The sequence below is a fragment of the Thermobia domestica genome, chromosome 8 (genome assembly GCF_964235325.1).
Source record: "Thermobia domestica chromosome 8, izTheDome1.hap1.1, whole genome shotgun sequence".
Taxonomy (NCBI): domain Eukaryota; kingdom Metazoa; phylum Arthropoda; class Insecta; order Zygentoma; family Lepismatidae; genus Thermobia; species Thermobia domestica.
Window position 1 is genome coordinate 216,000,933 of NC_137461.1, and position 22,019 is coordinate 216,022,951.

The 22,019-nt window shown below is 34.4% G+C and overlaps 1 long non-coding RNA gene across 1 annotated transcript in view; it reads left to right on the forward strand.

The window, feature by feature from the left end:
* Nucleotides 1-22,019, forward strand: part of LOC145691946 (uncharacterized) — a 651,691-nt gene that overhangs the window by 277,853 nt on the left and 351,819 nt on the right. The window contains exon 2 of the long non-coding RNA XR_014132592.1: nucleotides 16,899-16,961. This is a non-coding gene — a long non-coding RNA (uncharacterized LOC145691946). The remainder of the gene's footprint in view (nucleotides 1-16,898; nucleotides 16,962-22,019) is intronic.

Sequence of the window (22,019 nt, forward strand, 5' to 3'; positions counted from 1 at the left end):
GATAAGAACGAAACAGTATTCCCAGTATAGAAGAAAGATTAGCAGAGTAGTCTCTGCTTTCGGTAGAAAGACATAATATTCTAAGTTGAATATATATTATAAGTTAAGTTGGTTCCGTATGAATGAGAGCAGTGCCGGATTTACGTATAAGCTATAGCTTAAGACTCCACTCTCTTGTAGTCCCCCAAAAATTAAAGGGGAAAACTGGATGTACATTTCCAAAATATAAGAGAAAACAATAAATAAAATAAAATCTAAATACAGCAACAAATCTTCTTGTTGTGTAGGCTCTTATGATGTAAGTAATGGAGCCTCTTAAGCTAACCTGCTTCATAAAGTGTCACTAGTTTTTTCTTTTTTCATTTCTGTATATCGGGTGTTCTAAAAATCGCGCCCACGGACCACAGACCATTATTCTACAAGTCAAAATATAGCAATATATATATATATATATATATATATATATATATATATATATATATATATATATAGATAGATAGATAGATAGATAGATAGATACACATCGCAGAGAAAGAACCATAAATTAGATCTACCAATCTGCCAAATAGTTATACCGATTCTTTCCAGATGGCAACAAAGGTCGATATTGATTGACACTAGCATCACTTATTAGTGTAGGAATTGATTCAACTGCTTGTTGTATTCGTAAAGTAATGCTAATGGCTCCAAGTTAATCTGCGAAGTTGCCAGATTGTGAAAGTTTAGTTCCGCATAGCTGCTGAAGGAGGGCTTACCATCATATTATATTTTCGCTTTATATTGGTCTGTAGAATAGTGCTCTCTGGTCCATGGGCTCCATTTTTAGAACACCCGATATAGGTTCTTACGTTCATCTGGTCACATAAAATGCCCCATTATATTGAATACCTGAATCCAGCTCTGACTGAGAGATAGCGAATTCTCACCTATAATGTTAGAGATAACATCAACGGGAACTAATACATTCACCACACATCACAGCTGAATGTGTGTTAGGTAACCGCAGTGGCGTATTTAGGGGGGACTTCCGGGCTTAAGCCCCCCCCCCGAAATCTTACTTACTATAGTAAAGTATATGAAATATCTTGCAGAATTTTCACATTTTCAGGCAAAGTCCACCACGAAAGTTAGCAAAGCCGTCCCCCCCGAAAAAAATCGTAAATACACCACTGGGTAACCGATTTCACTTTTGGATTTTATTCAAAGAGAATTTAGTTTGTACATAAAGATAAACAAATAGCAAAGGTATAACGTAAGTTGTTCTGTTATTGTAATATTGATTTCGTAAAATTGAGTATTTAACATATACCATTGTTAATTTTAACATGCGCCATTGGATCTGGATATAGCTGGATTTAATGTTATATTAAAGAGATCAGTGTACGTTCACTGTGTTTCATAACATATTACTAGGTAAGTGCATAAGTATGGAAAAAATTAGAACAACTTTACTCATCGTTCGCGATCGTTTACCGGCAATTATCATAGCAAAGGCAATAAAAAAATGTTTCTTTTCTGATATGCGTTCAGCATTCCGAAAATAGGTTTCATCATCGCCTTATCAGTTTTCTATGAAATTATTATGTATTCGAATTGACTTTTTTTTCTGTATCAATATTCAATTTCATAGTGCAGAAATGGTAAGTATCAATAGCGAGAAACTTTTCTTAATGTAGATTCAGTGCCCGAAAGTAGAATACACCTCCAGTTCTACAGTATCTCTGACTTTAAACTGGAAGTGTAGTAGAAGAAAAGAGTTCAATATATTAAAACAAAACCAAGCAACCAACAACAGATATGGAACAAAAACTTAGTTCCTATCTCATTTAAATTATTTTAATCACTTATTTTCATACACAAAGAGATGTTCGATGAGCAATGTACTTCTTTTTATCAAAAATATTTAAAAAAAATACAAAGTGAAAATGAACACATGGAAAAAATAATGATCTTTAAATTTATACTGTAGGAATGTAGGATGAAAAAAATGAAAGAAAAAGATAAATCACAGTAACTAATTAAAACGTTTTGCCATTTTTCAATTTAAGCCAAATACGAAATGAGATAAGATCGTTGACGCGTACGTATATTCCGTATCATGTTGCTGTAGGGTTTCCAATATTATTTTGAAAACCCATAAATATTTAACGCACTAAATTTATGTTACCATGGAATTCATATGATTTTTATACCAAATATCTGCTAATAACTTATCGTCATTTTTTAATTTCACAGGAGAGATTTAAAGTTTTCATTTGTGTTCAGTTTTATTCCAATGGCTTTGTTTCCATATAAGTTACATTTTATATAAAAATACTAAAGCATCTGAATAGTGTAGTATAAAGGTTATTTATGTTAAAGGATATGCATTTTCAACATAATTTTGTCTTCGAGAGGGAAGAGTAAAAAAATGCTGATGAAAAGCAATACCTTATATTGAGAGGCAACATTTTAAAAAGAAATTAAAGGACTGTACTCTATTATTAATGTTTCGATCTCAATTTCCACCAAGTACACTTGATACTGGACAAACACCATGTGCGTGGGTTTTCTTGAGTTTCTTCCGCTTCCAGTCACTCCCATTCTCATTCATCTTAACATCACTGGCTCTCTTAGCCTCAGTGTTTAAACATTGTATCTTAAACTCTCTCTCTCTCTCTCTCTCTCTCTCTCTCTCTATATATATATATATATATATATATATATATATATATATATATATATATATATATATATATATATATAAGTTGAGAGAAATAGAAGTATTATCCCTCCTTTAACATTTCCACATTGGATGATTTTTTACAATATTTTCTTTAAATACCCCATTCAATTTTCCTATTTTGCCAACAAATTACAGTATTAGTTTTAAGTTAATGCAATGTTAATTTTCCGGTATTTACGCAATCGTCTACGTGATATGAGCAAGATAGTATCATAGAGACAATTGAAGCAGTCATGGGAACGAAGTCAACCATGGCTTTCTAGTTTTCGTGAAGGTGATATGTAGTGACATTTATGATCGGTGTGTTACTCGGCGAATTCCACTTCATTTAGCGTGCAAAACACTATTGCTTTGGCTTTTCGTTGTTCTATTACGATCTACCATCAGATCACTGACTATAATGATCTTTACAAATGATGACATGATAATGAAAACAATTCACACTGAACGGCTATATTTAGAACAAGAGGAAACTTATTAGAGGCCAAAATAGTGTATATATGATTATCCGATATCATCTGCTATACCACTTAATATTTTTCTATGCCACATCTATACAACATAGCACTTTTTATTATCTCACTTTCCTAATTTTGCACTGTCCCTTTTGGCTCCCTGAAGATATAAAAGTGAGAAAACGCTGTATTTCAGCTCAGCATGTCCAACATCGATCGTCAATATCTATAATGATATGTGACAGTCACACGATCATTTTGTACTTATTTGATCTTTAAGGTATTTATCTGAAGCATAAAAATGTCCATGTCCGTACGTTGTAAATAATTCGTAAAATGTGTAAAAAAAAAAAAGTGTTCCTTGTTTGAAGTACTTAAACGTACAATACAAACTTTATGCTTATTTTCTCACAGCAATGATAACCTGATTCCATTGCGCTCTAAACACCCTATTTATTCTTCATCAATTCCGGCTTTATAGCAATAAAATGTGTATAACAATGGACATAATGCAGTCATCAAAATTTTATATACACGACACATTAGAAGTCATAATAAGGTATGCAGCTGCCACATTCGAAATTCTTTGCTCAATTTAACCAAATCCTAATTTCCATGTTGTGGTAACTCAGTTGAGAGGTGTAAACAAACAAAGCGCGTTTATTAACCAACATAGTACAATACATCTCCTGGGCATCTAACGGACACCAGGACCTAAGTATATTGATGTTTACAGAACGTCCGATTTCTATCATTGGTTGCCCCTTAGATATCAGTATCTACTTATCTTGGAAACGTAGTTTTCAATTAAGTATTTCTGAGCTCTTTAACATATAATAAGTCTACTTTTGGACATCCCAATATAGTCCAGTGACATCCATATTTCACAGAAATTTACGACAATTCTAGGAACATTTTTGAAAGTGCTTTTTCTTCTAAGCATGTGTGTCCTGGAGTAAGTATAGAACTTCTGGGACATCCGAAGTAGCATGTATTGACCTCAATGTTTCTTTCAGACATACGTCCGGCGTTTCTGTTCCACATGTAATCCAATTGCATCCTCTCCTGGAATAATATAAATTAAGATACGATTACTTTTGACTATTTGTGCAAGCTACATCCTTTCGCGAGTTCTGTCTTAGTGTAGCTTCCTTATATGTTGCCTCATATTATCTATGAACATTTCTTTTCTCGGAGAAAAATCAGAAAAATCTGGTTGTATTATAGGTATAAGACGAGCACCACCATACTTGATCAATCGGTTAATGTTATGTTAGAAGATTTTATCTTATTTTTAATAAAATATAAGTAATTTTCCGAAAATTTACGATTGCACTAAGGAATCTCTTAATCTACTATCTTAACATATCTTAAGACTTTTTCCTTTCCGAAAAGTTTCACATTTTGAAATATTTCATCAGAAACAAGAAAAACAGGTTTTGAACCTTCTTTGTGAAGAAATCCTCGACAAGGCGAAGTCCGTAGTGTAAAATATTAACGTATATTAATATGCATAGGGCTGCAACGATTTCGCTTCTCAATTTGAATTTCATATCCGCAGTATTAACACTCTTCACTTCCCTGGGAAAACCACGGAAAATTATTTTGTCAAGCTGCTGCTATTCAGATGCGATTAAGATTTTCTTCTTCAGCATTTCTTCCCAGAGTTTCTCTCTAATACGAGCCGTTTTTCATGGAATCATCCTTTGGATATACTTTTTTTGTCATTTAGCTCCTTTCATCATTACTATCATCATCGTTCTTTTTCTCTTCGAGGGAGACGAACTACGACTAATGTATTGAAACAGCTCCGTTTACCAGATTCCACGTAACAAGGTGTGGCTTCTATTTTATCACAACTCTCTATATATTTCAAAGTAAATGGAAACACATAAATGTGGTTATATTCTCGTTTTCGCATAAGTTAAGCAATGTGAGGATTTTCGGAATCTTCTTGAGACTTATAAGAACGAAATAAAGGATTTAAGTACAAGTAAATTAAAACTTACAAAGATTGAGAAGAAAATTCAAAAATAGTAATGTGTTCAAGAAAATAAGTATATTTAAATTTTTTACTTTAAATTTCATTTTGTTTTGAATAGTTTTCAAATATGTTTAGCATGTATTATGCTCTTATAGATGATAAAACATTCCATCATATTCTGCATCAAAAGTTTCATCAAAACGGAATTTAAACATGTGCGATACCAAGTTATAGGCTATTTTCGTGCTTCTTACAACATTTGTGAAAATTGTTTTGAGCTTTAAAAGCCGAAGGATACAACTATCGTGTGAAGGTTTTAAACATTAATACCTCAGCTCCTAATTACATTTTAGTTTTAATGTTTCCTGAAGGATTAGACTTACTGCCGATATGCATTTTATGTATGTCGGACATACCACGATGGGAAAAGGGGACGGTAAAGTTCGCGTATTTTTGTTTTTGCATCATTTTTTTAGGTTCCAATCCTCTCTTAGGGGTACAGTCATACAAAATTGGTATGCGAAGCAATGAAGTAGTTCACTACACCCTAATGCGCTGCAAAAGTACATGTTCCTTATATAGGGAAGAAGAGTGAATGGCAAAATTGGCCATCTCAGTATTTTGACGTACTTTAAATTTATTTTCTGAATGGTTCCACATTAGACAAGATATATTTTCACTGAATTGGTCTAGAAGCATAATTCTTGCTTTTGAATTTTGCACGAATAATAATGAAATAATGTTATGAATATAACCAGGTACTATGGTTGTGGGGAGGGTCCACAGTCAGCAGTAGTCTTAAGTACATTTTTTTCTGTTTGCTACGAGTTTCGTTCTGAATTTTTATCTCGCTTTGCATTGCAGTAATGGCTACCATTTTTAAACATTATTGTTGCAATAATATTCCTTACAAATTACCTTCATTTTGTCAACGTAGAGTGATTGCAAGATTGCCAGGGCTCTCATAATTCTATTTCTTGATGTTTTTTAAGGATTTTTTGTTTCTTCTTCTTCAACGAATAGGGTGGGAATTGCACAGGTGTTACTTCGTTGGAATCAGTATTCTATAAGTTTTTCAGCGAAGTATTCTGTGATAATTAGGGAATCACCAGGGCTTTCTAATGGCTACCATTTTAAAATAATATTGTTGGAAGTGTATTCCCTACACATTACCTTCATTTTGTCAACGTAGAATGATTGCAAGATTTTCAGGGCTCTCCAAATTCTATTTCTTGATGTTTTTAAGGATTGTTTTGTTTCTTCTTCTTCAATTAATTAGGCGGGAATTGCACAGGTGTTACTTCGTTGGAATCAGTATTCTATAAGCTTTTCAGCGAAGTACTCTGCAGGGGCGTAAATAAGGGCCCCGCAGAGCCCACATTTCGGGGGCCACAAGCCATCATGGGGTCCCAAACCATTAAGTAGGACGTGGAAAAGGGGTTCAATCCACACTCTGCAAAGGGGGCTCCAAGCCTTTAGTTACGCTACTGGTACTCTGTGATAATTAGGGACTTACGAGGACCCTCTAATGTGAGAGCCTAAGATTTCGTTTAAATCTCTGCCTGATCCATAAAGTCTTTTATTTATCTATCCAACATTACATCAAATAAGACAAACAAAAATCACTCTGCAGTTTATGAGTATGGTGTGGACACAGGGTGAGGTTGAACTTATTATTGAAGCTAGCACCTTGTTTTATATAACTACCGTATAAAACTAATCAATGTTAGGACCAACTACTACATATGGCCTCTCAAAATTGGTGTAATTTAAGAGTAGTTCCTCAAATTTTGAAAAAAGGCATTTCTCTTTAACTTTTCTTATTTACATTCTTTAACTTTTCTTACTACTCTTGTACATGCCCAAATAATTGTATACAGATTGATAATATGCGTGCAAACTGTTGTTCCCTAAAGAATATTAAGTAGTGTCTTATTACCTATTATCTTTCTTTATGCAATTACTTCATCATGAAATGCATTCCAGTGTCTTAGAAATTGTTTCTTATGGTAGGATTTGCATTCATGTTTGTAGAATCACTTTACGAGGACTTCTCATTACGGTATAAATACACGCCCGTGTATGCTATAAAAACGACTGAGGAGAAAATTTTACCAATATTTTACTAAAGGTTCCGATTTTTCTTGGTGTATATGTGTGGAAGACTTGCATACAGTGATTCCCCTAGGGCTCATCGATTAGAATAATGCCGTCCGTTCATACTATGCATTGAATACTCTGCTCGTCTAAACCTTCATCATAACGAAATTGAAATCATCAGACTTACAGATTATGCAATGCATAAGTGTGAAAGGGCATATGGAACAACTTTATCTGTTTATCGATAGGTATCAAACAGTAAAATTCTGAGGTAGAGAGAAAGGAATTCTGAACTACACAAATAAGTGGATTGAGGAAATTTATTTTGTAAACTGGTTGAGAAATAAATGTGTCTGCAGAAATTGTGGTGGTACCTAATTATGAGTATTGATTACGGGGAAATATCTTGTGGTACCTGAGAAGAAACTGTAGTTGAAAGGCTTTCAGAACGGAGGAGACTGGAACTTTCAGTGTGGAGGTCGGAAATGTGGCTGCCGTGCGGGTTTACGAGGGCAGCAAACCCAAAATATAAACACAAACATCATATAGAATTTAGATAATTGATTTGGTAAAGCACTATCAATCAGAAGTAATTTATTGGAAAAAGAACTTAAGGCCTTCAGCATGATGTGATGCTGATCATACTCCGAAAGTAGTGAATGAACATAGTGGTCTGTGAAATTGAGTCATGATAATCGAGGAAGTCATACTGACACCTACAACGAGATACTTTGTATAAATTGATAATTACTTGTATTTTTGGGCAGAAAGTGCTTCTACATAAGCACTATACCAAATATAATGTTAATTTAAAAATAACAAAAGAAGAATGCTTTTTATATATGTAAGAAATGTACATTATTGTCTAATTCGTTGCTATGTAGTTGTTTATAGATACTGAATCAACATGTATGTTTGCAAGACAGTTTGAGTGAAAATACGTTAAAAGAGTATCAACTAATAAACCATTTAATACCGATCATCGACTTGTAATTTCGATAGAAAAGGTGAGAATAATCGTGTATATAATTATTGAAGATATTTTTATGTGTAAACAATTACTACCACTCAAGATTTACTTATATCATTAGCCGAACCAGGTTGACGACTACCTTGGGTGAGTCGTTGTAAAAATTTTGGTTTACCTCACCCGGGAATCTTGTAAATTCATATCCCGAAGTAAAGTAAGGGTGAATTTACTTTTGTAATAAGGTTAATGACTACGAACTTGACAAGACTTAGAAGTGGTAGAATAATCACACGAAAAATGAACGGTGAGGCAATGCAGAAAGAAACCAGTGATAGTGATAACGGTGAACAAAATGCAGCACCAGGAATGACATTAGAAGACCGAATTTTATTAGTCTTACAGCGGCAAGAACAAAGCCGAAAAGACGCTATGGAAGTCATGAAGCAGGAATCCAACAGACAATATGAAGGATTAAAACAGATGATAGAGCAGAAGTCCGAGGAATCCAACAGACGATATGAAGAATTAAAGCAGACGATGGAGCAGAAGTCCGAGGAATCCAACAGACGATATGAAGAATTAAAGCAGACGATGGAGCAGAAGTCCGAGGAATCCAACAGGCGATTGGAGCAGAAGTCAGAAGAGACGAAACAATTTATTATTCAGGCAATGAATGACATCACTTCGCAGTTTGATGAAAAGTTAAAAAGAATATCTGAGGATTGCCAGGATAATCAAAACCACCTAATCCAAGAAGTCAGTGGTGTAAAAAGGGATTTGGAAGTAATAGAATCTTCTGTACAGCAACAAAAGATTCATGTCATGGATAACTCCAACCAGATACGTGTGAATACACAGTTGATAGCTACCTTACAAGAGAAAATCAGGACACTACAGATCCAGGACAACACATACCACAACAACAACAGGGATAATGATCGTGTAGAATTCCCTTGTTCACAAGAGATGACTTCGCCTTCACCCGTATCTGATGAGGACATTATTTTGGAAGAAATTCATCCGAGAAGTACAGATGGGCGGAAAAGAGATGGTGCAACTACACATCACGCCGTAGGTAGGAATTGTCACACAACAAGAACACGGAATGATAAAAGGAAGGTAAAGTTAAGCGTAAAGATGAGTGAAATACGTGCTATGAGTAAGTTCAGTGGTAAATGTAATGAGAATGCTACTTCTTTCCTAGAAAAATTTCAGGACGAGTGCAATATAATGTGTATAGATAGATCACAATATATGAAACTAATCCCTCATTTATTACTCCCACCATGTTCTTTATGGTTTAAAGCAGTACGAGATCACGTTAGTACGTATGAGGAATTCAAAGCAGCGCTAATCGCAAATTACGAAAATGACTTTTTGCTTGCAAATAGAGATGCCACGATTAGAAACCAACATTTCAATCCTCGTTTGCACAAATCTGTTGTCGAGTTTGTTGTAAATACATACAACGAATTAAAAGTCGTAAATCCATTGCAATCGGAATCTAGAATCATAGCATCAATTCGAAATTTGCTACCGTTTAAGTTACAACAGATTCTGTTTTCTACCCAGTGTATGAGTTTTAACCATTTATTAATGCTTGTTCAATGTTATGAAACTCAATACCATGCTCTGAATCAACAAGCAGGAATAGGCAAAAGTAAAAATAATTCAGATCATTTTGTACCTGTTCGGAATCTAAATATCCGTAGCGTGGACGATACGGAACACAACCTAAACCGAATAAATTCAAGCAATCAGAACGATCAAAATAGGCAAAGCTATGTTGGTAATCGACCTAACCTAAACAATCGTGACAATAATTATGTCAGATCTTTCAACCGAAGTAGACACAAAACAATCGAAATACATGGCGAAATTCTAGAAATGCTACAAATTCTATGTATAGACATAATCGTTGTTCAAGAGATGGCATGTCGTATCAAAATCAGAATCACGACGCAATACATGTACAAAATATTGCGGAACCTAATCATGATAGTGCAGTACAATGTACTTTATTAGAATCATATGCTAGTACAAATTTAAACTGACTCTAGTTAATGAAGTAAGGGTTAAACCCATACCAGCTATAGATTCTTGTGAATATTTATTTTTAAGTTTATGTGTTAATATCAATAATGAAAACAATTCTTATGACTTCGATATATAAGCACTATACTTGATAGGATTGGTTAATGGACTCATAAATATTTTATCACATTTGTTTCAACAAATGATAATTTTCAAATGATTTTAACTCTTTCTTGTTAATATGAAGAATTATAGTTCGATTCATTAAAAGCAAAGGTTATTTATAGTATATTTGATTTGTGTTGAAACTTAATTGTCAAAGATTATGTTAAGTATATGATTCATTCTATTAAGCTAATTATTCGACGACTGTCTTCATGCACAATCTTATATGTTACTTGAATAAGATTCTTCTATATTCTGACGCCCGATTGATACAATGCATACTGTAGAATATCATCTAAAGTAATTAATATATAATGCGCCCTTGATCATGGTGACTCATGTTTTGAAGTGTAATTGCTTCTTACTATTTTGAATTCGTACCCTTCGTTAATTATATAAATAAGCGACGACGTTTTAATAATAAAATATATATATTAATGTAATAAAAGATAAATGATAATGAAATGAAATATTAATTATAAATATATTTATATGAATGAAAATAAATAATGTTATATATATGCGAGGGTCGATCAAAATGTATAGGACATAATTAATGGAATATTATTCTTATAAACGGACCAGTGGTTCTTAAATATAAAAACCAAGCTCCCTTGTAACTTTTATATTCAGTCCCATCGTCGGGCGACATTTTTATACAACGAGATACTTTGTATAAATTGATAATTACTTGTATTTTTGGGCAGAAAGTGCTTCTACATAAGCACTATACCAAATATAATGTTAATTTAAAAATAACAAAAGAAGAATGTTTTTTATATATGTAAGAAATGTACATTATTGTCTAATTCGTTGCTATGTAGTTGTTTATAGATACTGAATCAACATGTATGTTTGCAAGACAGTTTGAGTGAAAATACGTTAAAAGAGTATCAACTAATAAACCATTTAATACCGATCATCGACTTGTAATTTCGATAGAAAAGGTGAGAATAATAGTGTATATAATTATTGAAGATATTTTTATGTGTAAACAATTACTACCACTCAAGATTTACTTATATCATTAGCCGAACCAGGTTGACGACTATCTTTGGTGAGTCGTTGTACACCCTAGACACATAGCATGCACATTTCAATTTGTTACCAATTTCCAATTACTGTCTCACATACCTCCAAAGCACTTCAACCGCTAAGTATCGGATTTCTGAGATGATGCAAATCAATTGCGGTAGAAATAAACACTTTCTTCTTTGGGAACTACTCTTCCTTGTAGAATGAAGATCACCAGAGAAGGGTATATTGCATGGAAAGGACAACCTCATCGCACTACCGTATGAGTCGATTTTACTAATCATTGGTTTCAGTTGTACAGCGAAACCTTATCTCTTATTAGTAGAAGGCAGAGATGGCATTGTTGCTACTCTCTGAGTTCCAGGAGGCTCATTGTTCATGGTTCAGACACAGTCCAGTTGTGGTCACACCGTGAGATACGATGCTTTGATGTGTCGAGGAGTCTTCTGGTATGTAAAAGAGAACACTCACGCCCCTATACTGAAGACTCCGGAAGATTCCTTTTTGGTAGGGAAGTTCGCCCAAACAACTAGTAGATGAACTTGGGCTGATTGTACTAAAGGGTGTATCCCATTAGCCCTATTCGAAGGAGCTATGTATCATTGTCTGAACAAGTCGAATTCACCTATATTCTACTATCAATCTTTACAAATACAGATATGTTTAAACTAATTAAGTGCAGGCCTAGAAGAAGGGCACACACTCAGTTCATCGCAGGTAGATACATCACTCTATACAATGTCCAATGTAAACATAAGTATCCGCATACAATTGTCAGTCAAAAAAGGTAACTATAGCCTACAATTGTATTGATTTCTTCATGCCAACCTGGACAGTATTAGTTATATATGAAGGCGATTTTCCAGTAATAATAATACTTCTTGTGCTTTCTGAATACTATTCTTAAAAGTTCTGACGAAGTGGTGTATATTTCACATTTCTGTTTACCTTCACGCACCTATCTTGCAAATTAACAATGCAAATTTAAAAAAAAAAGAAAAGAAAAGAGAAAAGAAAAGAAAAGATGATTGAAATTCTAATTTCCTTGAACGTTAATGAGAAATATTCTTCCGTGACAACAGGTCGTTCTTATGTTTGCGAAAGCAAATAATGTACTGTGCGACGATAAAGGAAGAGAAGCAGGTGAGGCATTAAGCAATAACACACCAAAAGCATGAAACTTCCTATTAAATCATAAATAAATTGTTTTATAGCGCTACTTTATATTTCAAAAAAAAAAAAAGCTCAAATATTCTATAAACACTTCATATGCATTAGCGTGAATTTAGCAATTTAAGGAAAGGTTAGTAATTGATTATTATTAAAAATAAAACACTTTTATTAACACATTTTATTAATTACTAACTGGAAACTCAGTTCTTTGCACGAGGAAAATAGTTTTTGGAAATTATTCCAACCGTCTTTCCTCCTTAGAATAAGCATTTTAATGAAAGGGTAATGACAAAAATACGCTATGTTACTGATTAACGACCCCATCTCGATAGGGACTGATCTTGGGCTTAAAAGACCGGCAAATATAGTCGTTCTATAAGACTTTTGGTATTTATGTAAAGAATAATTTGGAAATCTAGTAGTAATAATGATAATAATGCTTGGGAGAAAGTATATAATTGTCCTTGAAACACTTGGGAGGAAAAATTTATTTGCATTCCTACTCCAGTGAGGGTGGAAGAGCCTCTAGAATATTAAGATCAGCATTCGTTCATGATGAATATAAAGTGAAATTATTTTTATTTTAATTTTTAAAGTATCACGAGTAAACTTCAGAACTAATGTAAATGGTAATAATGAGAGGTACAACGTGCCCCTGCATAAAGTAGTAGCTAACGCTCTCACCTTCGGTGCGAACGGTCCCAGGTTCCATTCAAGGTGGGGCAAAGTATAGAAATCTTTTTCAGACCAGCCATCCTAAACGAGATCTTCCTGGGTTTTCCTCATTTACACCAGGCAAGTGTCGGGGTGGTACCTAACTTACAGGTCCCGGGTCGCTTTCTTTCTTCGCCAATCCTTTCTTCCTTCCCTTTCTCCGGATAGTGTGCTCATCGAGTGACGTCATTACCCATACGTGACGGACTAAATGGCCAAAGATGCCGAAAGCCCAGAAATCTAAAATCCTAAATTAGAGGCATAATAATGAAGAAAAGTGGGAGGAAACCAGAGAGTCTAGGAAAATCAATCTCACGGCGCGGCGTCTGCCCAAACAAAAGGCTCATTTGGACCGACCTGGGATCGAACCAAGGACCATTCGCAGCACTGAAACGATTTAATTTACTCCTATATATAATAAGTAGATTATTTATGTAATAGGTATACATTTAAACAATAGTATTAATGCGTTCCGTCCTAATTAATCCATTTTTTAAAAAGGTAAGAATATAGCATCTGTTCAATAACGTCTTGAAAGGTAAGATATTTGAAACTGGGTAACGTACATTTCAACTCCAAATAAAAATTATATAACCTAAATTGTTATATGTATAGTGAATTTTATAATATAAACACAAACACGCGAATACCAATGGATATTTGTCTTTAACATTTATTTCCATAAAAGTCACAAGACCAAGTTTGATCATTTTCTAAAGTATTTTCGTTCTTCATCTTATTTATTTAAGAAAAATGTCATCTTCAATTCCATTATACGTTTTACCAATTTAATCGAATACATCCGATCTAGATCATACCTACCGTGTTGGTAGACAAAGGTCTGCTATTGGATTGAATTGGATTTTAGTGTCTCTTTCAGGTCTGAAGATATGCCAGACGTTGATCGACAGCTGAACCTAGGATCCGAACCTTAGTAACTCCTGCTGCGAATCGAATCCTACCTTACTTTGCCTGTAATACGAACTCGTAACACAATATGGTGACCAGATCTTTGGTTTCCAAGTTATAAACAACAACATTTTTGAGTTGGATATAATCAAATTTCCTCAAAATGTTGTTATTTAGAGCAAATATGCTCGGAACTATCACATTAAACAATATGATGGATAAGGATATAAACGATGATACGGTTAATTATCTATATTTTAAATAAAGTGTATACTCATAATAAATATTTACTTTCAAAATCAATAAATTACACTTTCTCCTGACAATACACAGGAATTAATGTATTTCTTTTTTTATTATTTACTTATGTTGTAACATGGTTGTTTGCGATGTACTATTTACAGGAATAAAATATATCCAATGCCAACTTGTGTACTTATGTTTTCTGTTTCCAAGTTATTAAATTAACAACATTAAATGTCATAAGGAAGATACAAACGTTTTACAATGACTATCTTTTAGAAGCAAATTTTTATTCTATACTGAAATAATTTATGTATACATATGTATGTACACTGGTGTCCAAAAAGATAGCATAATCATAGTTCACAGCCAGAAAGATAGCATAATTCTATTCCACATGGACCAAACATACCTGACTGATCGTAAGCACCCAAAACGTGGACACCAGCGTGAAAAAACTGTGCAAGGAAAGAAGAAAACACACAACATACAGTCCCAACACCTTTATTTGACAAAACTCACCATAATTGAAAATGATCAAATGTGTGTGGCGAGAAGACAAATGAGTTTGTGGTGGATCAAGAGCATCAGTAAGGCGTATGGTCACCCCGCGCGGCTTCACAGGCTGCACAACATCGTCCCATACTTCCGATCACTACGCTGATGAAGTCCATCGGTATACTTGGCTACTCCGCCCGAAGGGCAGTACCCAGGTCCGAAATCGTTCCTGGTGTAAGCTGGCGGGCTTCAATCCGCCTTTTCAATGCATCCCAGACATGTTCTATTGGATTCATGTCTGGGGAACGTGTAGGCCCCAACATATTTTGAATATCTTCCTCCTCCAAAAAATCATCCATCACACCTGCCCGATGACAAGGTGCGTTGCCATCCATGAAAATGAATGATGGTCCAACTGCACCCCGAAACAGTCTCACATACTGTTCCAGCACCTCGTCACAGTACCTCTGGCCAATCAAAGTCTCGACGGTGTTCTTGTCGAGGGGTTGTGAGTCTTAGGCGAGCCGGAATTGGTGCACGTGCGATGTTGCTGGTGGTTTGAAACCTACGCCACAGCCGTGAGATCACACTTTGTGGTACATTCAGTGTTCTGGACACCAACGTTTGTGTTTGCCCAGCTTCCAGCCGTCCGATTATCCTGCCCCGCAAGACAGGGTCTAATGTGGGTCCTCGTGGCATATTGAAGCCTTTACGATGCACTAACACTATTGCCAACACGTCTGCTTTGCACACCACTCAGCAATCGACTGTGATGTGGTGTGCTGTTATCAGCTCTTCTTCGGTTATTCCTCTTTCCTAGCTCCAGCAGCCCTTGTATGACCTTCAGCACGCTTTCTTCTGTGTGGCAAGATTAGTTCTGATCGCACTGTTCTATGACGGCTGTATGCTGCTGTTTGCATTATGTGTTCCCACATTTTCCCATTTTTCGTAATTATGCTATCTTTTTGGACACCAGTGTAGTTAAATAGTAGTTAAATAAAAAACTGAAATATTAAAGAACTGTTATCTACTTATCAACCGAAAATAGAAGAATTTTTTGAATTGATTTTAACATCTCGTTCTGCAGCGAAACTATATGAGACATGGACTTACTGGTTAACTGATTATCCTCCCTTATCAAATACGTGAGGTCTAATATTTTGAAATGCAACAGTTGAGGTTGGACGTTATAGGAAAGACTGATGTATGATCTTCATTGAAGTTATAATACGTTTTATTTATTTATTTATTTTGCGCTGAAACAAAATATCATGTTGCAAATTTGTCTTAATACGTAGAAAATCAAACATATTAATAAATAAAATTAAAATGTTTATATAGTACGTGCATGTTTTGAATGATTGTATTTTACTTATTATTTCCTTAAAGAATGTATTTGGCAAGTTGCTAACTTTTTGATGACTTATGAAAGTGGTTATCAACCAGTGTATCGCGGCACACTAGTGTGTTCAGTAATTCCACTTGATGTGTCACGAAAATTTAATCAAAATTTATTAAGCATTTAATAATTAGTTAAAATAAATTTTGAAACAGACTATACGAATCAATTCCTCCAATGGAAGCAGCAATGCTCAGTATTACATAGAATGACTGCTTCATAGAAACTTATAGGCTTACATTATAATGTATAATATAAGCCTATAATATTATAATGTGGGAACTTAAACAATGTAGTGGACATTCATCAAAATGTATGTTCAGCCTAGAAATTTGAAAAAACACTGGCACTGACATACGTTGTAGAAGCTTTATTTTAATACATGGTAATATTAGATCATAGAATTTGGTTCACGTTAAACAAGAAATATACTTATTAGCGAATTTTTCTAGCTAGTAACACTGCGTTAAGAAACTTTTCTCTTTTATTTACAGAAAACACAACGTCAATGAAAACAGAAGTTTTAAACCAGTGTAATATGACCTTTAAGCAGACAGGTATGTATTTGGCTTCTTTCATAATATCTAGAGATACTACTATATTCATTTTCACTTTGCTCAATTGCTAGTAATGCTGAAGATACTTATTTCAGATGTTAACATAAAGTAAGCTATTTTCTTTTCATGTTATCTTTTCCGAATTCATAATTACCTTCTTAGATTGGATCAAAATAATGACTACCTGAAATTATTTTATATGGCATTAACTTTGTTATTCTCAACCTCAGAATTAAGTGTTAAAATGAAAGAAATTCCTTAATGTAAAGTTATTACAAGCATATTTTTATGAAGTCTTCCTTATGTCCTGTATTATTTTGTTCGTATATTTCAATCCCAGCTTTCCTATGAAAAGTTTACGTAAAATTGATATCTTCCCTTCATACCAATTTATGTGATTCTTCCTTGTCTTATAATATCTCTTCATTTAGAAATAGCCTTTAATATACACCTCTTTTCAATTACATTTCCAACATTCCTTCCTTTGATACATTATCCATGTATTATCGTTGGGCAGAGGTACTGAAGATCATACGTTACGTTCGGAGCTCATCAGGCTTAAAGGTAACTTGTGCTTTGTAATAGTATGAAAGATAACTCGTATGACCATATCTTATGTTCCTGTCATTAGCCGTCCATATTGCGTGTTCGCAGCACCATCACTGACGTGCTAAAGCGTTAGTTTCTTAACAGTTTCGTCCATGCAACCCGACCACGTAGATGTAAGCAATATAACTTGTGGCGGACTTTTGTTATTGTCGACACAAGCCATTGGTTGCGATACTTATGTTCGATTGTCATTTGCATAACGGTTCTGAGTGGCAATCCGCTTTAACGTTTGGCGAGACCTGTCACTGAGGCTCTCACTTCAGAGTTCTGTTTTTATTTACCGATGTGGTTTCACCGTAAAATTGTAGGTCATCATCATCTTGGGCACTGTCCTTAGCGAACCACCCATCACGTTTGACCACATAACATAGAACGAAAAATTTGTTCTCTAAATAATTAATCATTAATCATTGTTCTAAATCATTAACAAAAGTTCTATTTAAAAAAGTGAAATTAATAGAATGAGAGTCTAGCTCCTATTCTACAGTTCTGGAGCCCAGTTGATGAGTTACGTCAGTCTCTAGGTCTTCAAAGGAAAAGATGGTGTCCTAGAAATTATAACTTTTTGAATAAATACTACATGTGGTATATTGAGAATGTACACAGCTAAAAATACTTCCTTAAAAAGAAGATACCTTACTATCTGCAGACAATAACACTGATACAACAAAACCAAAGGAACTTCTGCTTCTTGTGAGTCATCACACACTTTCATAGCAGAATAACATATAACTAGAATTTCTATATAAAAAAAATACACATGTTCATACTAGTTACTACGCAAAATAGGGAAAATGGCTTGCCTCAGAGAACCATATTATGTAATAACTGGATATAAACAAAAAATGCCAATTAATATTTTATTTCTGGCAACGTAAGGAATTGCTTTTGTGAGACTAGTTTTGTTATTATTTTGTAATATGTCTTAAACAACTAACCTGCCAATATGAAATATAAAAGAATTAATGCGTTTCTTTCAACGTGCCTGGCCTCTCGGTCTCTTATCATACGTTTGAAAGTTAATCTGAATATTCGGAATTTAATGGTTCGTACGTTCATGTTTCATTAGACTTTAATGTAGACACCACAATATTTCTAATGCAACATATAAATTCATATTGATTGAGTTCATGGTGTTGTTATAACATGAATTTGAGGATATATTCAAATTACAGCTATCCCACTTGCCTAGTGTCAACTCCTTGCCAATTCTTTGAGTGTGCAGGCCTTCTTGTTTTTGTGAGACAACCTAATTCGAGTAGTGTTATTTTTGGTCAGCTTAAAAGGTAGTAGTATCTTTGCATTTCGGTATTCATCTTGTAAGGAAAGTTGAAAACTACTGAAATGAAAAATTGCGAATTCTTTTTTTAAAACAATTCAGCATTAATTACTACAGTATGTGGCAAAACAAACAGTACTGAAATTCGAGTACGGGTGGCGCTCAGATGCTATGTGGTATGAGCTGTGATTGCCACACGTGTGCTCAGTTGTATGTGGACTAGCGTAGTGTGCAGTTGTTTCGAAGATAATGTTACTCACAAGAGAGGAGGAGGTACTTATTGTCGAGCAATATTCCCGCTCATACGGTATGGGGCAGCGTCTCACTGCAGGAGATTAGCGTAAACGTCTACTGTATTGCTCTGGAGTGTTAGCTGTGGCATATGAAAATGAAAATTTCATCAATAACATATGGTTCAGTGATGAAAAGCCATGTGTACTTTGATCGACAAGTCAATCGACAGTTGATTATTGACCCTGTCTTGCATGATTTGTGCGGCTTCTACCGCACGAAAAATCTGTTGTTATAACAATAATGGATGCGGAAAGACGGAACTATTGCCTACGCTGCAAGTGAGTCACTTACCCTTCTGCTCACAAGAGTTTGGACTTCACTTGATCTGCCGGGTAACGAATTTTCCATATCTTTTCCTCTCCCCTCATCTCATGACTCCATGTTCCTACATACGGGGTATGTTGAAGAAAGCAATTTTCCAAACAAATAACTTCCTACCAACATATCGGAGTTAAGAGAAAAGATTCGGTCAATTGCTTTGTCATTTCAGCAAACCGTATTCACTAACATATTCATCGATCTACAGGACCGCTATGAAGAATATGTGCCACATAATGTTGAACATTTTGAACACATGATGTAAAGGTATGATTCCTCGTAAATTTACAATATGTGTTGAGTAACATTTAGTTGACATCCATTTGATAACCTTTCTTATGGTTCGTTATGTTGTACAACAAATAAATAAATGTCAACGATGTGATTTCAGTACTGTTTGTTTTGCCACATACTGTGATTGAAACTGACGAGCTGAGCAGACATCATCTTACGACAGCCAAGAATTGATGTGCAGAAATTGTACAATGTATTCTACTCTCTCATTGTGATAAGAATTCTGTATGTGAGTTGATTTAAAATGTGCACGTAATGGAATTATATTTTTTATTAAAAATGTCTAATACTGTCAATAGCAATGACAACACTATGACTCTTTGGCAAATAACTATTTTTTCTCTGCTGCTAATGGCTATTCATCAACTTAAGCTTGTATGGTACAACACCCTGTCCATTAGATTTCTTCTACTTTCTTATTACAGAAAGTTTGTTCGTTTCCTCGATCTTCTGTAAACCAGTTCGTATGTAATCATACGTTTACAGTTACTGTTGACATGTTATAACACCCAGGTCATATCGGAAGAAAGTGAAATAAAGTTTAAGTTTCTGCTTTTCTCCATAAATATTTATCCGATCCTGCTGCTACAATTAGGAGTTTCCCATTTTTAAGTTACGGAATAACCTTGTCAGGAATACATGTTTTTATTAGTCGAAATTTCGATACATCCAATAACATATTATAATTTAGCAAATACCAATAATTCGAATGTCAAACAATTTAGTTGTAATAATCATGTTAACAGCACTGCATTTCTATCTCTTGTATTGCATTTCTATTGTTCGAAATCTGTCTCTCTCTATCTACCTCGCACTCTACCTCTATCCTTCTATCTGTACTTTGACAAATTACTGTGTTTACAACTTCCACGTGAGCAAGAGATTAATTTGCGAATGTTTCCGGAATAGACTGGAGAGCCATCTGTCAAATGAGGTAACCACACTCGAAACCTCTCTGGAAACCAAAAACGCCACAACTTTCCAACACGACCCCACGAGGCGATATTGTACAACATTTTTATTTTTTATTTCATCTTTTTTTGATATTTTTACATTTGTATACAAAATATGTTATCGTTCAATCTCTTTGATCAGTGCAAGTAATATTAATAATGTATCACGAAGGTACACGATTGAATGGAAAGGTAATACCTGGATTTCCCATTATCAAGGACTTTCTCCAGCATTATAATATTAAACATCTGAGATAATTTGCACTGTTTATGAATTAGAGTGATTTTTATAATTGTTTTTATAATTGTTTTTTAAAATTGTTTATACTTGTACAAGTATTATACCCTAAACCAAGCACTAGTCTGTACATGTAATTTTCAATAAACATATTTTTACTTTTTATTTTATTTCAACAGAGCATATATAAAACAATAAGTCAGTTAGCTGAAAGCAATACATATATGCAATACTAGAATTAAATATACTACACACACACACACACATGAGCTCCTTCGTGATTAAGCGGTTAGCGTACGTGTCTTTGGCGTGGAAGTCCCGCGTTCGGTTCCGGCGGGAGTTCATGTGGTTCGGATTCCAAGTTAATCAGTAGGTCCCGTCTAAGATAGCCCCGCTACTGAAGGCACGTTAAACGCAAAATCAATTCCACTCAAAAACATTATATATATATATATATATATATATATATATATATATATATATATATATATATATATATATATATATATATTGTATAGTCTTGATTTTCGAAATTTTAAAAATTATTTGTAGCACTTCCTTCCTTGTAGCACACTGAGAAAAAAAATGTAGGTGGCATACTTAAAAACGTAGGTTACATTCGTAATTCCTGTAGTTTCTGGACTTAACGTACAACCGTATATAACATCCTGCAGCAAACGTATAGCTGAAAAAGTATGTATTATACGTACTGTCTGCACAAGTGCAATGACGTCATTCGTGTGACGTTATCTGCAGTAACAAGTATATACGGAGGTAATATCTAGCTTTGTGACGTCAGGGTCGTATGTAGCATGTGGGTTAATAATGACGACATACACTGACTATCAGGACGGAGCATGATTTCAAGAAGTATGCAATATACGTTCTATACGTATGTTTCTTGCGTTCAACCCCGAGACAGCATCTATATTGTACTTGTGCCCCATACGTACGACTAGATACAGTATACGTATTGTACGTATGTATTATACAGATTTTCCTTATGTCGCACACAGCTTGTCCAGATACAGCATACAGAATATCCGTATGCACCATACAGAGTGCATATATGT